Below are 13,056 nucleotides of genomic sequence, written 5' to 3' on the forward strand. Positions count from 1 at the left end.
ATAAAAAGATTAGTTGAAGCGCTTTATGTTACACACATATATATATAGGGAGGGGGGAGAGACTCCCCCCACTCTATAGGTACTGCCGCGGTCATAATTTTACTTCTTATAATCTTAGCTTAACTAAATTACGCCGAAGGAAAAAAATGTAGCTTTAACTTAAACTAAACTCAGTGGCGCGACAGCCCCTAGGGGGCCAAGGCCTACTGGGCCCATCTCAGTTTTCTTGACATTGGGCTCTGGGGTACAGGAGCAGATGTTCCAGTTAGGTGGTCAGCCGAACGCGGAACCCCAAGTGTTTAGTTCCCAAGCATGCTTGGTACTCATTTGTCTACCCACTTAAGGGATGAAAGGCTGAGTCAACCTTGCCCGGCCTGAGGATCGAACCCAGGACCGGTGGCACGGGAGCGCAAAGCACTACCACTCAGCCACCGGGCGTCTAGCTTTAACTTAAGATAATTTAAAATCTGTTCTCCTATTTATATCCAATTATGTTAGAGGCTATGTGTCCTTTTCGCTCGCACTCACTTGTTTTTTTCCTATATTTTAAAAACATGAATGTTATAAATGGATGCAGAATTTAACAGAGTATTTATAGTTTGTCTAAGCTAAGAACTCCCCCCGCCACATGGTCTGAGGCCGTCTGCTGCTATGGATACAAGAATAGCGTATTCCAGGGAAGGTAGCTAGCCGACCGGCCTGTGGAGGGGTTAGGGAACTGCCTTTGCACCAGAAAGGTTCTGGGATCGAATCCCGGGCAAGGCATGGATGTTCTTTTCTTCTCTGTACTATCTGTCCTTACTGTGGGAGCAACGTTGGCCCACCTAATATGGTGCCCTTGTAAGAGAGGCCAACAAATCTGCCCTGTTAATGTCCGAATTGACGAACAATGTTAACACAGGAGGGCATTGGGGGGGAGGGAAGGTAGCTTCTCTTCACTCTAGGGCTAACACAGTAGACTGGAAAAAAAGTCCTCTTACTCTCGCTGAATCTTAGCCAAAATCTGTCCTAAGCAATGACCCCACATCCCTTGAAATAGTTAGACCTCGTTACCATAGTCACCGCCAAGGGTCTTGACAAATGGCTAGGCGAGTTTTTACTTTAGACAAACTATACATTAATTAGTTCATTAAACATTTTTTTAGAAAAAATTGCACGTTGAGACATAAAGGTTTGCCACCCCTGGACTAAACCATCCGACAGAGAGCAATGAAATTTGGCATACTAATAGTTCGTCGCACGAAGGTTACTGTTCACATTAAAACATTATATTACAAACCGTTCGAGCGAAAAACGGATTGGAACTTTCTTGCGTCATGTCCACTTAATTACATGTCGGATAATCGAATAACAAGCTTACACGAATGGAACCAAATCATTTTGTATGCAACTAATGTTAAACTTCCCCGTTTAAACTGACATTCTTTGTTTTTTGTCCCCGCCTAATTGCATGAAGAAGAGGTACTGAAATGAAAAAAATTTTTTTATTTTGGAGAAATGCTTCACTAACTAAAATGAAATTTTCGTTTTTCAGTTAAGATAAGGATACAATAGGTGGTCACTTCAAAAGGGTCCTGTTCATTAGTTGGTCTAAACAGGTGTTAGGGGTAAAATTGAAAAAAAAAAAAATCTAATCTTGCTGCTAGTTATACATTGAAGTGAGCGACGAGTGTTTTACCCCTCTTTGAATTATAGTTTGTTTACGGTAAGAACTCCCCCCGCCACTAAATCTGAGGCCGTCTGCTGCTAAGGAAATAAGAATAGCGAATTTCAGGGAGGGTAGCTTCTCACTTTAGGGCAGTGTTTCCCAAACTTATGACTTTTGTGTACCCTTTCTAAATTTTTCGTAATGCTGTGTACCACTAATAAAAAAATGAGTGTATTTTTTACTATAAAAAAAATTGCACAAAAGTTAAAAATCACAACTGGCTGTTGACACCACTAATTATTAACTGCAAACTCCGCAAAAAATAGCAAATAGAAAAATACGTAATCGTAAATTTTCATGGCTAGCTTTGTTTTTAAATAAGTTTGTTTGAAATTTTCGTTTATTGCAAGATATTTCGCATAAGGACGCGTACCCTCGCTAAATTGTTCCCGTACCCCTGGGGGTACGCGTACCACACTTTGGGAAACACTGCTTTAGGGCAATATGAAGAAAAATGATTCCCTTTCTCTCCCCCACCCGAGACAAAATATATCCTAAATAGTGACCCACACCCCTATTTGAAATAGTTATACCTTGTTACCATAGTCACCCCCACAGGTCCAGACGAATAGGGGAGTTCTTACTTTAGACAAATTGTACTTACTTACACATCATTTAGAATTTTAAAAAGGTACAGAGTGATTTGTTTTGTAGTCAAGATTTGTGGTCCCCTCCTGGTGCGCTATTAGCTTTCATAAGAAAAAATTTCAAAAACGTAACAAATCAGTATACAGTGTGTCTTTCTCTTACGTAAGAATAATTATTGCTTAATCCAGAGAATAACTCTGAGAATGATTGCAAGTTCAGCAAGAAAAGGATGGATTTGAATTAATAGAGGGGGGGGGCAATGAATCTGGGAAACGATATATTAAAAAAAATTCCAAACTAAAACAGCTCATTAATTTGGAAATTCTCAAGACGAGGTTAGAAAAAAAAATTTTAAAATAAATAATCTGACTATACGTTTGAGAGGAATACGCAATTATTCATGAAAGTCTTAATAGAAACTGAAAGGGAAAATCTAATTTTGATAAATTGACGAATTAAACGGGTATAAAAATAGTCTTCAATTATAGATTTTTTCGGAAGGGATCAAATAATATTTTAGTACCTATATATTATACTATTCACTAATATTGATTTATTTTTATATAACTTTAAATGACATTTATATTTTATGATACTAACACAGATACTATTAATCAAAATTGTTTATTGATCATAAAACTAAGTTTATTTAATCAAAACACTATAATTTGCATTAAATACCATTAAAAATAAAATTTCGCAGAAATTTAGGATAGAATATTGCACTATCCTTTTAATCGAATAACCCGCTCAATTGCATAGATTTGGCTGGAACTGATGATATTCCTTTAAGCGGGGTTGACTGGTTAAGCCTTAGCCGTTGTTTCCTCAAAAATCTTAAAGATAACATCATTGATACTTTATAGCTCTATTTAATAACAATAAAAAAGAGTTATTGCTTGTACTTTATTTAGTTTTTTTTTCTCGCTACGTCATAATTTCAATCAACAACAGTTCCGCAATTGACTGATTGTTGACACGTTCTCAGCAGATCACCGAAGTCGAGCATAACTGGCTGCTGTCAGCGTGCGGGTGAAAAACTACTTGGATCAATCTGTGAAGGGACCGAGGGTGTGAGGTATTGTTTCTCGTTAAAATGTTATACGTAAGTACTTGACTTCACGCGCATGTCGTCGGTCTATCGAAGCGAAGGGAGCCTCACCTCGGCAGAGTTCAAAATTGTGATGGCATGTCTTCAGATGATTGTCAGGAATGTTTACCAGACCGTTACCAATAGCCCATTGAGCAGCTTTAGTGCGACGTAAACAACAACAATGAAAAAAAAAATTTACGTGGTAGCACTATGTCACCAAATTATCTCTAAAGTTATCTGAAATCACGTATTTAATTTGTCACGTCTGTCAAAATGTGTTTCGGTATAAGTAAATAATTTAAAAACAGCGGTAATTAAAATTAAAAAAAAATTCTTTTGCAATGAAAGGCAAAATTAATGGGAAAGTGGTACTAATTTGCTTAGGAAAAACGTAGAAAATTACTTCAGTTTTATTAACAGCTGTCCCTCTTTTCTTTTTCTCTGGCCTTTTAATTCCTAGTAAGAATATATATATATTTTTGGTATTCTCTCTTTAAAAATAAAAAGTCAAACAGCTGATAAAAAATATTTGTTAGATTACGGAATTATATATTTTACTGAAATATAAAATTCAAAATAATTAGTTTGGAAAAATCTTTTTTTGATTCATATTCAAAAATGTATTAATGATTTTGTAAATTAAAGAAGTTTCAATTATAAATAACTGTTTCGCTAAGATTTAAATAACTGCATATTAGTTAAATTGTTTGGAAGTGAACCGCGTTTGAAATATTTGACTTTTTATGCAGGAAAAGACATGGTGTTTCACGTTATATTTCCTCTCACCAAATATTATTAAACTTCTAAATTTATTTCTCACCTATCCTGACATGAATAAATACAAAGAAATAATGAAAAAAAATATATTTAATGAAAATTCTGAGTCAAAGTGTTAATGCTGACGCTCAGTTCATTTAAGTAATGTAATAGATGCATATTGAAATACTAAAAAGTAAGCCATTATGTTACAAAAAGCAACATTTATGGAGTTCAGGTACTTATTCGTATAGATTAATCGTAAACAAGCGCCATACTATTATTGTCGCCAATGATGCTTAATTAATATGGGTAATTCCTATTATATAAATTAAAAAAATTACTTGTTTACAAAAATTCCAAGTTAATGGTTAATTTCGATATTATGCCTAGTAATGTTGAATACAGTTAATCTCAATTTTAATGGGCTGAACAACAAAAAACAGGTTTTGTTATGTTTTTGCTTATTAATTTTGTCAGTATATACCGTTCAGTTTTGTCCACGATTTCATTGGGTTGTTCAGTACCGAGTTATTGTCTTTTTGATTTTATTAATCCTGTTCGAAGAGTGGATATTTAGCTAGTTGAAAATAAAAAAAAGTTGAATTACAGTTCGTTAAAAATAAGTTAACTAACGCTTTTCGTTTCCCGAAACTCTTGTTTTTTTCTCAGGTCAAGAACTAGCCCTTGTACAATACTTATCAATATTTTAGTCAAATAACTTCTAAACGTACTATTGGACGTATTTTCAAAATTTTAATTAAATATAGTAGCATTAAATTCTAACTTGAGATTCATTTAAACTGAAATAGTTGCAGTGTTATAGTAGTAGCACCTTGGATACATATGTACTATAAAATAGTATCTATCTCTTGATATACATCTTCAAGAAAGAATAAATAAATGAGATAAATTTTCTTTTGAATATATTTATTTTTAGTGGTAAGAGTACAGCATATGTAAAAAGTATAAAAAAGGAAGAAAAAAAATTTATTCAAGTTGGATCTGAGAATTTGAAGCACGTATATTTGTTTTTGTTCTTACACAATAGACAGAGTATGGTAGCTAGCTTGACTCTATGAAGGTGCTTGCAGATGCAATCATATAAGGTCTATGACCACTATCAGTGGCATCATCCTGAGAAAAAGAGCAGCTAAGTCTTTCTTTATAACTATTGCATAGCTGCCAACCTTATGAATCAAAAATGAGGAACACTATATGCGACAAAATTATACGCACTAATTACGAGAGTAAGATAAAAATTTAATTATTAAATCATAACATTAATAGACATACATTTAAATATGTAAATTAGTAAAACAAAACTATAAACACTATCTTTTGTGGGAAACTTATAATATTAATATTTTATAATTAGGAATACCGGTATAATATATTAAAAACAAACATTACCTATTAATATATAATTATTTATCTCCAAATTATAAAACACTGGTAAATAATAATCTACATCATAAACAAATATTTCTGATGCAAGTGTTTAAATACTACAAAAAAAAATTTCCAAAAATAATAATTTAGTGAAATAATCAGCAACAGACATCTATTGGAATAATATTTTCCAATAAAAAGCTACTAAAAATTACTTTAGCACAATAATCACAGGATGCATGCTTGTGGCGATCAGAAAAAAGGATTGGTTTAAAATCAAAAATTTTATGAAAATTCAGAATTTTTATAAAAATATCAGATTGGATTTAAAAATTAGGAACAAATCCGAAAAATTCTGAACAGTTGGCAGCTATGCTATTGTCTGCTTAGTCAGCTGTAAAATAAAAGCATTTTTCTAGATAAAAAAATAGAAATCATGTTACTTTAAAATTCTACAGTGGATCAGAATCCAATCAAAGACTTCAGTTATATTAATAACTGACAACCGTGCCGGAAAATAAAGAGCTTAATTATTTTTATGAATTTAAAAAATATACAATTATATTTAATACATATAGCAAAATCAATGACTGAAATGTTATCTTGTTACGGTACAGAGATATTCTTCAAACTAAATGAGACTCTGCATAAACCATTGTAGAAAATCAAGTCCTGGTAAATATATCTCACAGAAAAGCTTTAAGCAGACAATGCTGTGAGACCATTCCCCGGGACAAACATGAATCATCAGCAGAATCCAGGCAAAAGCTAGAAGAGAACAAGTTGCTTCAAATTAATATTGTAATCAAGATACCTTGTTAAGATTTCAACCAATGGTTAAGTATATAGATAAAAGCACAACTCTTCAAATTGTGAATCTAATAAAGGATTGCATACATTAGTTTGAATCAATTTGAATTACAGAGTGAAAGAACTTTTAGCACAGAAGTATAAGTTTTAAGCACAGATTAACAGAAATTTTTTTATTATTATTAAATCTGGCATATCCATCTTTTTCCACGCTTATGGCATACTTGCGACACTTTCAGAGTGGTCTCACAACTCTTTTGGGAGGAAGCATCACTTAAACTCATACTCGGGGATTTGACACATCTGTCACTTTAAAATCAAGACATAAAAAAGGAGTGTAAATTATTGCAACATTAGCTTTGTTGCTCGATTTTTTCTTTTTGCAGATCCCCAATTTAGTCAGGTTACTTACATCTGAAAGAGAGGGAAAGTGTCTGATTAATATTATTTAATATTTCTATTGCAGCATCAATCAGGGTTTACATATAAAGACTAATGGCTTTAAGAACAAGACAATCACAGGACATTACATCATTGCACTTAATAGTTAGTCACAGCACAGATTTTATTATATTTTCTTTACACAACATAAATGACCCCACAGCCAATTGTTCAGTTGGTGTGTGCACTGTTGAGTCACCGTTTACCCTAGAGACAGCCACGTAGGCTTCTTAAAGGCACGAGTCCATGATGGATCATGGAATGTGCATGTTGTGTTATTCCCACGCTGACTTTTAATGATGAGGCAGTACATGTTGATGTGTTTGTCCATTGTTCAGGTTTGATTGCACTGTTCCCAGTTTTTTAGTATCTAATCATCTAAATTCTGTCGACATCACCAGTTCCTTAATGAATATTATTTTCTAAACCTTTTACAAGAATAAAAAATAAAATCATAAATTAATTTTCTAAACTTATCAGTATCTAGATCAAACATTAAATTAGTTTTTATTTAGAATGCAATAAATGCCACTGATAAAAACAAAAGTAATAAATATTTTTGAAATAATCAAAGTAAAAGAATATATATTATTAATAAAAGAGGAATATACTAACTGGTAGGGCACTGTCTTTTCCTTAACCACGGTGTGATTAAAGACAAATACTGATAAACATTAAAAGATCATTTAATTCATTCTGACTTTAATTATTTTATTAATACTGTAATAATTTATAAACAGTGCTGTACTAACAGTAAACAATCCATACTATAACAATACAGTTGGGGAAAAAAAACTCACAACGATTAAGGTATAATGCCACTGTTAAAAATATACAATTCTCCGAATAATCAAAACATTATAGTAATAAAAGAGAAAGATACTAACTGAGACACTCATATTAGCTTCTGTTAAGTCTAGATCTCATTTAAGCTAACAAAGAATAGAATTAGATCAATCTCCGTGCAATCTAAAAATTTTTATAATCTCTTTTAGTGTTGAACATATACCCATTGCTATTTAGAAATAGCAATTGGCATTATTCATTAGCGTTATTAGCATTATTCATTTAGTATACTTTACCAAAGGCATTTAAAGTAGAAGAGTATTTATAATTCAGGTACAATGCTCTAAACAATCTTCCCTCTGTCCTTTAAGGGTAGAACCAGAATCATTGAGAGAGAGAACTAGTCATAAAATATTCTATTGCATCTAAAAAAATTTCTGCATTGTGTTACGTAGCACAGATAAGAATATTAGAAAAAAACACTCTCTACTGAATATTTTTCTTTACAGCATCATAGTACTAAATCTGTTCAAGTACTGTCAGGGATCTGTCCAGACATTCTGTAAAAGGTCCGTATTTTTAAAATTGGAAAAAAATTACTTGTAATTTGTGAATATAAAATAAACGTTAAGTCACATTCTTTCAATCAGGGTCCTGCTTTTGTGAATTTGTGCAAATAGGGTCTGTTATTGCAAAAAAAAAAAAAAAAACTTTTTCAAGGAGTTTTTAAATTGTAAAGACTTACAAGATTATGTTCAACACTGTAAAATTATAATTAAAAAAATTAAAATTTAAAAAATAAACAGCAATTGCTGCTACTAAATTAGAGATGCAACATACAAATTTTTGGTATTTTGCCTATACTGCTGAACGCAGAATATTCATTTCGGACGAATAAAGGAAGAAGTGTCTGCCGAAGACAAAATTTATTTAGATTACATCTGTCGTTCTCCCCCCCCCCCCCCCGGGAGGGGCTTATTCGATTAACAAAACAATAATGAAGATAAACGAATTTGTGAAGGGTCTGAGTAAAGGATAAATTATTTTGTGAAATGTCCGTTTTTATGAAAAGATATTTCGTGAATAGTTCGTTAACGGACCCAAATCTCTTCTAAACAGATATCTGACTGTGACTACACTTTCTTATTTGTATGGGATGAGTTCTGGTTATCTGGCTAAATGTCAAGACAAGATTACAATATTTTTATATTATTAGTAAATAAAGTTGTGTATAAATACACTTCTTTTTTTAGCAACTTTGCTATGCATTCTTCAAAGATGTTTGCCAGTTGAATATGGCCCTGGCAGTTTAAATGTATGTGATCTTAACCAATGCATTCATCCACAGATAAAGCTGATTCACAGAACATTAGCCCAAGTAAAATTCACAAAGTTTTAATTACTTCATTGAATCGCTTTATAGTGACGTTTTCAAGATTAACAAAATGTTGATGCATACACTGATCTTTCAGCAAGAGAAATTTCTAAACTCTTCGTTCGAGAAAAACAACTCAGAAATATTTCTGTATTGTGATCTGCCGTGCCAACTACAATCGCCAAGGTGCTAAACAGATTTTAAACTTGCAAATTTAATAACAAAAAAAAAAACACATGTAGATAGTTGTCCGGGGGTGGTTACGAGTTATACCTTCTGAGTTCCCTTCTCTTTTTAATAGTTCCTGGCGGCTGGCTACCCAGAATTATTCTTCCACAGATAACCAAACAAAATCTCCCCAATAACCCCACAAATTTTATTAACCACACAAGCCAGTTTTTTAAAGTTGGGCATTGTACCCAATTGCACATCATTAGTTCCTTTATTTTTAAGAAAAGCAAAATAAATTATTATTTTATAGCACAACCATAAGTAATATTAATAAAAAAATAAATAAGTATCTGAATTAGAATAGTTACACAAGATACTAACAATGCCAACAAATGGTTTAGATACATAATCATTAAATATGTAAATAAATTACATTTCAACTTACCAACATGAATTAAGACAAAAACACAATCGTCCCTTCACAACTGCACACTTAATTTGTCCACACCGATTCCAGGGTGTGCAAACATCGATATCCCATTTTCATTCAGCATTTAAGTAATTAGCCAAATACTTCTCCAAGGAATCACCTAGTAAAAAAGTATTTTATGAAGAGAAAGAAGAAATATGAAAAGTTTGCTTTACATTGTCCACGTAAACTGTCAAAAATCTTAGGGTAATGAAAAAAATACAATTATAGATATAGTTTGAGAAGTTAAATAATTGAAAAAATTCAATTTCATATTAATATCCAATAAAGATATCTTAAATTTAAGATAACTTGCTAATCTGAATTATCTTCTAATTTATTATAGTATTTGTATTATGTATTTTAAATAAAACAAATTATTGAGTACAAATTGTTTTGCACATAATTGTGATACACCTATAGAATAAAATTTTTTTTTGAAAGTATGCATGCTCATAATTTATTCAATAGTTAAGACAACCTAAAAGAATAATAATGAATGCAGTAACTGTGAATGAAAATGATAAATATTATCTAAATTTGTTCCATTTCTCTCAGAATTTTCTTTAGATTAGTTTACAATAAAATTGAAACAAATTATTTTAGACATGATCAAAACCCTCTTCACTATTTTTAAGAAAATTCAATATTAATCTTTCTATATATAATAAATTTTAATTAGCAATATATTTCATAGAAAAAAAAAAGATACCTCTGTATTATGTCACTAAAATAAACATAAATCAAGTAATTCAACTAAATGAAATTTCATTACTAAACTGCTTCACACAATTTCGGCAGATCAAACAAAGGATTTCTAAGGAAGCAGAGAAAAACTTTGATAAATGAATTTTTATAACGATTTTCTTAAAATACATACATTTTACAAACTATTTACTTTAAAATCTAACGCGTGGTATTCACAGATATTTAATAAAATTCATTAATCTTTTTAAAAATTTCATGTAATTTTTTTATATACTGCTATGAAACGTACACTAATATTATAAATCTTTAATTAATAAGAATTACCTGTAATTAAAACTTTCATGATGATAAAATATGAAATCCCGCGCAGCCAAATACAGATAATGGCCCAGTTACCTCAATCCCAGTTACCTTACCAAATATCCTCAATCTTACGAGCGACTAAATCAAGCAGTGCATCTGACCCGTTTTGCGCTACTTTTCATTGACGTCAACAAAAATTAGTATGGATGATGCTTTCTGCTCTAGGAAACGTTGCAAGCTCCATACCGCCTATACTTCCGGGTTACTGTTTCCGTTGTATTTTAAAGCCATATGGCGTTATTGTGTTTTGAAATTCTTGCAAACGTGGTATTTGATTACTTATTACTTGTGTTTACAATGCTAAAGGTGCTAACACTAACGTAAGATGATGCACAGCTTGCAACAAGAACAAACAATAATAAACAAATGGAAAGAGACCAAATCAGAACTGCCAAAAAGCGAGTTCTTCAAAATCTAGCAACCATGTCACCTTTTCTAACAATATATCTATAAATAACTAACGCAAGTTTTCATTTCAAACTAACCAGAACTACTTAATAACATTAATATCTTATGGAATACGGCAGATTTGAGCTCAGAAATTATCTAATTTATTTCTTTAATTGAAAAAAAAATTATCTTTTTGAAAATATCGCCTCGCAGAATAATATGTAGTAAGCAACTGCAAACTTTTTAACCGGAACTAGACCCAGAAGGCATGTAACCTTACGAAAACCTTGTGTTTTAACTTTATTTTCATTGTCACGAAAAGGTTTGCAGTAAAAACCTTTTTTCAATGGCGTAAAAATATTGCAATTTCCAACTTTTCCTCCTTAAAGGAAAAGTAAATGATTTTTAAATCTTTTTTTAAAAAATATTGTTATTTAGGTTAAAAAAACAAGCAAATTGTAAACCTTATTTTTTGCATTTTTGTTTTCTGTCATGATTAGGTTAGCAGAAACATTAAACGAAAACCTTTTTCAAAGGAAACGAAATAAAGCAAATATTAGCCTTTTCAGCAAAAATATTAATAAATAATAAGAAAATATTTTCCAAAGGACCTCATTTAAGGGAAAGCAAATAAACGAGCATAAGACCATGATTTTGGATTGTTGTTTTTTAAGATCTGCGAAAGTACAATACGAAAACTTTCTTTTAAAGGTTTCTCGACACAAGTATAAGTAATAGTTCTTTTTTAGAAACTTTTCATTCCAACAATCTCATTAAAAAATAAATAAAATTGTAAAAAATTTGAATCTGGAGTTTAAAATTGACTCTTCAATATTTTTTTCCAATTTTTTTTTCTTTTTCGAATTTGGCTTTAGGGGTTCTATGCGCTGCGGTTCCTTTAAAATGTGTGGCCTTCTCTCGTTCATTTTACATTATTACAAACCTAATTATGGTATATCAATAAAATATTCGCGTGAAGAGAACTTTATTTAAAATATTTATATACAGAAAAAATTCGCCCAATAGTCTAATGTGAACTAGAGGGTCATCGATGTTAAGACTCCACAATTTATGACTAACGAGGAGTGATGGTGAAAATAAAATCAGCATTGTGCGCCTACATGTTTTATTCGTTTTCTAATCACCATCAGTAGAATTGATTGCTTATAGGAATAATTTTGATTCATTTTGAAATTGAAATTCATTTGAGAAATTTGATCTTTATAATTGATAAAAAAATCGTCGAATAGTGTCAAGTTTCGAATAATGGCCATGAAAATTTTTGTGGCCAGTACTAAGACACCCTGGTTCAGTTTGTTTTAGGCGATAGTTCGGGTTCAACATGGAAGATAACGTGATCGATTGTAGCGGCTCTTGGGTGCTAATTGATGGATTGCTTCTACCACAAAATTTTCGGAACTTGAATGTAGTTTATCTATTGATTCGACTTCATATTTATGTATTGTGCGAAGCAAAATTACTTGTTTTAAATAACTTTTAATCTAATACGTAAATGGTTTACGTCTTGAGTCTCAATTTTTTATTTGTTCGAGGACATAATATTGTACATGGTAATTAATTTATGACGCCCGGTGGCTGAGCGGTAGCGCTTCGCGCTGTCGTGCCACAGGTCCTTGGTTCGATCCTTGGGCCGGGCAAGGCCGACTCAGCCTTTCATCCCTTCAGTGGGTCGATAAATGAGTACCAAGCATGCTTGGGAACTAACACTGGGGGTTCCGCGTTCGGCTGACCACCTGACCGGAACAAATGCTCCTGCACCCCAGAGCCCAAGGTCAAGAAAACTGAGATGGGCACTGTCGGCCTTGGCCCTCTTAATGGGCTGTCGCGCCACTGAGTTAGTTTTAGTTTTTAATTAATTTATACAAACGATATTTTATGTTACAAAACCAGAAAAAAAAAAAACAATTTTTTTTCTCCGATGTATTTGAATTTTTGATCCTCAAAAATATGGAAGGTAGGCAATATTTTAAAAGTTTTCCAGCCTT

At 32.0% G+C, this 13,056-nt stretch overlaps 1 long non-coding RNA gene across 1 annotated transcript; it reads right to left on the reverse strand.

Annotated features, from left to right (window-relative positions):
• Nucleotides 1-6,311: 6,311 nt before the first annotated feature.
• On the reverse strand, nucleotides 6,312-10,685 carry LOC147804379 (uncharacterized). Its single transcript, XR_015429450.1, has 3 exons — nucleotides 10,622-10,685; nucleotides 9,566-9,710; nucleotides 6,312-6,761 (listed from the first exon to the last, which is right to left on the reverse strand). It is a non-coding gene; the product is annotated as an uncharacterized LOC147804379 (long non-coding RNA).
• Between the last annotated feature and the right edge of the window lie 2,371 nt (nucleotides 10,686-13,056).

This window comes from Parasteatoda tepidariorum, chromosome 9, assembly GCF_982258835.1.
Source record: "Parasteatoda tepidariorum strain Cologne lab strain chromosome 9, Ptep-v5.0, whole genome shotgun sequence".
Lineage (NCBI taxonomy): Eukaryota > Metazoa > Arthropoda > Arachnida > Araneae > Theridiidae > Parasteatoda > Parasteatoda tepidariorum.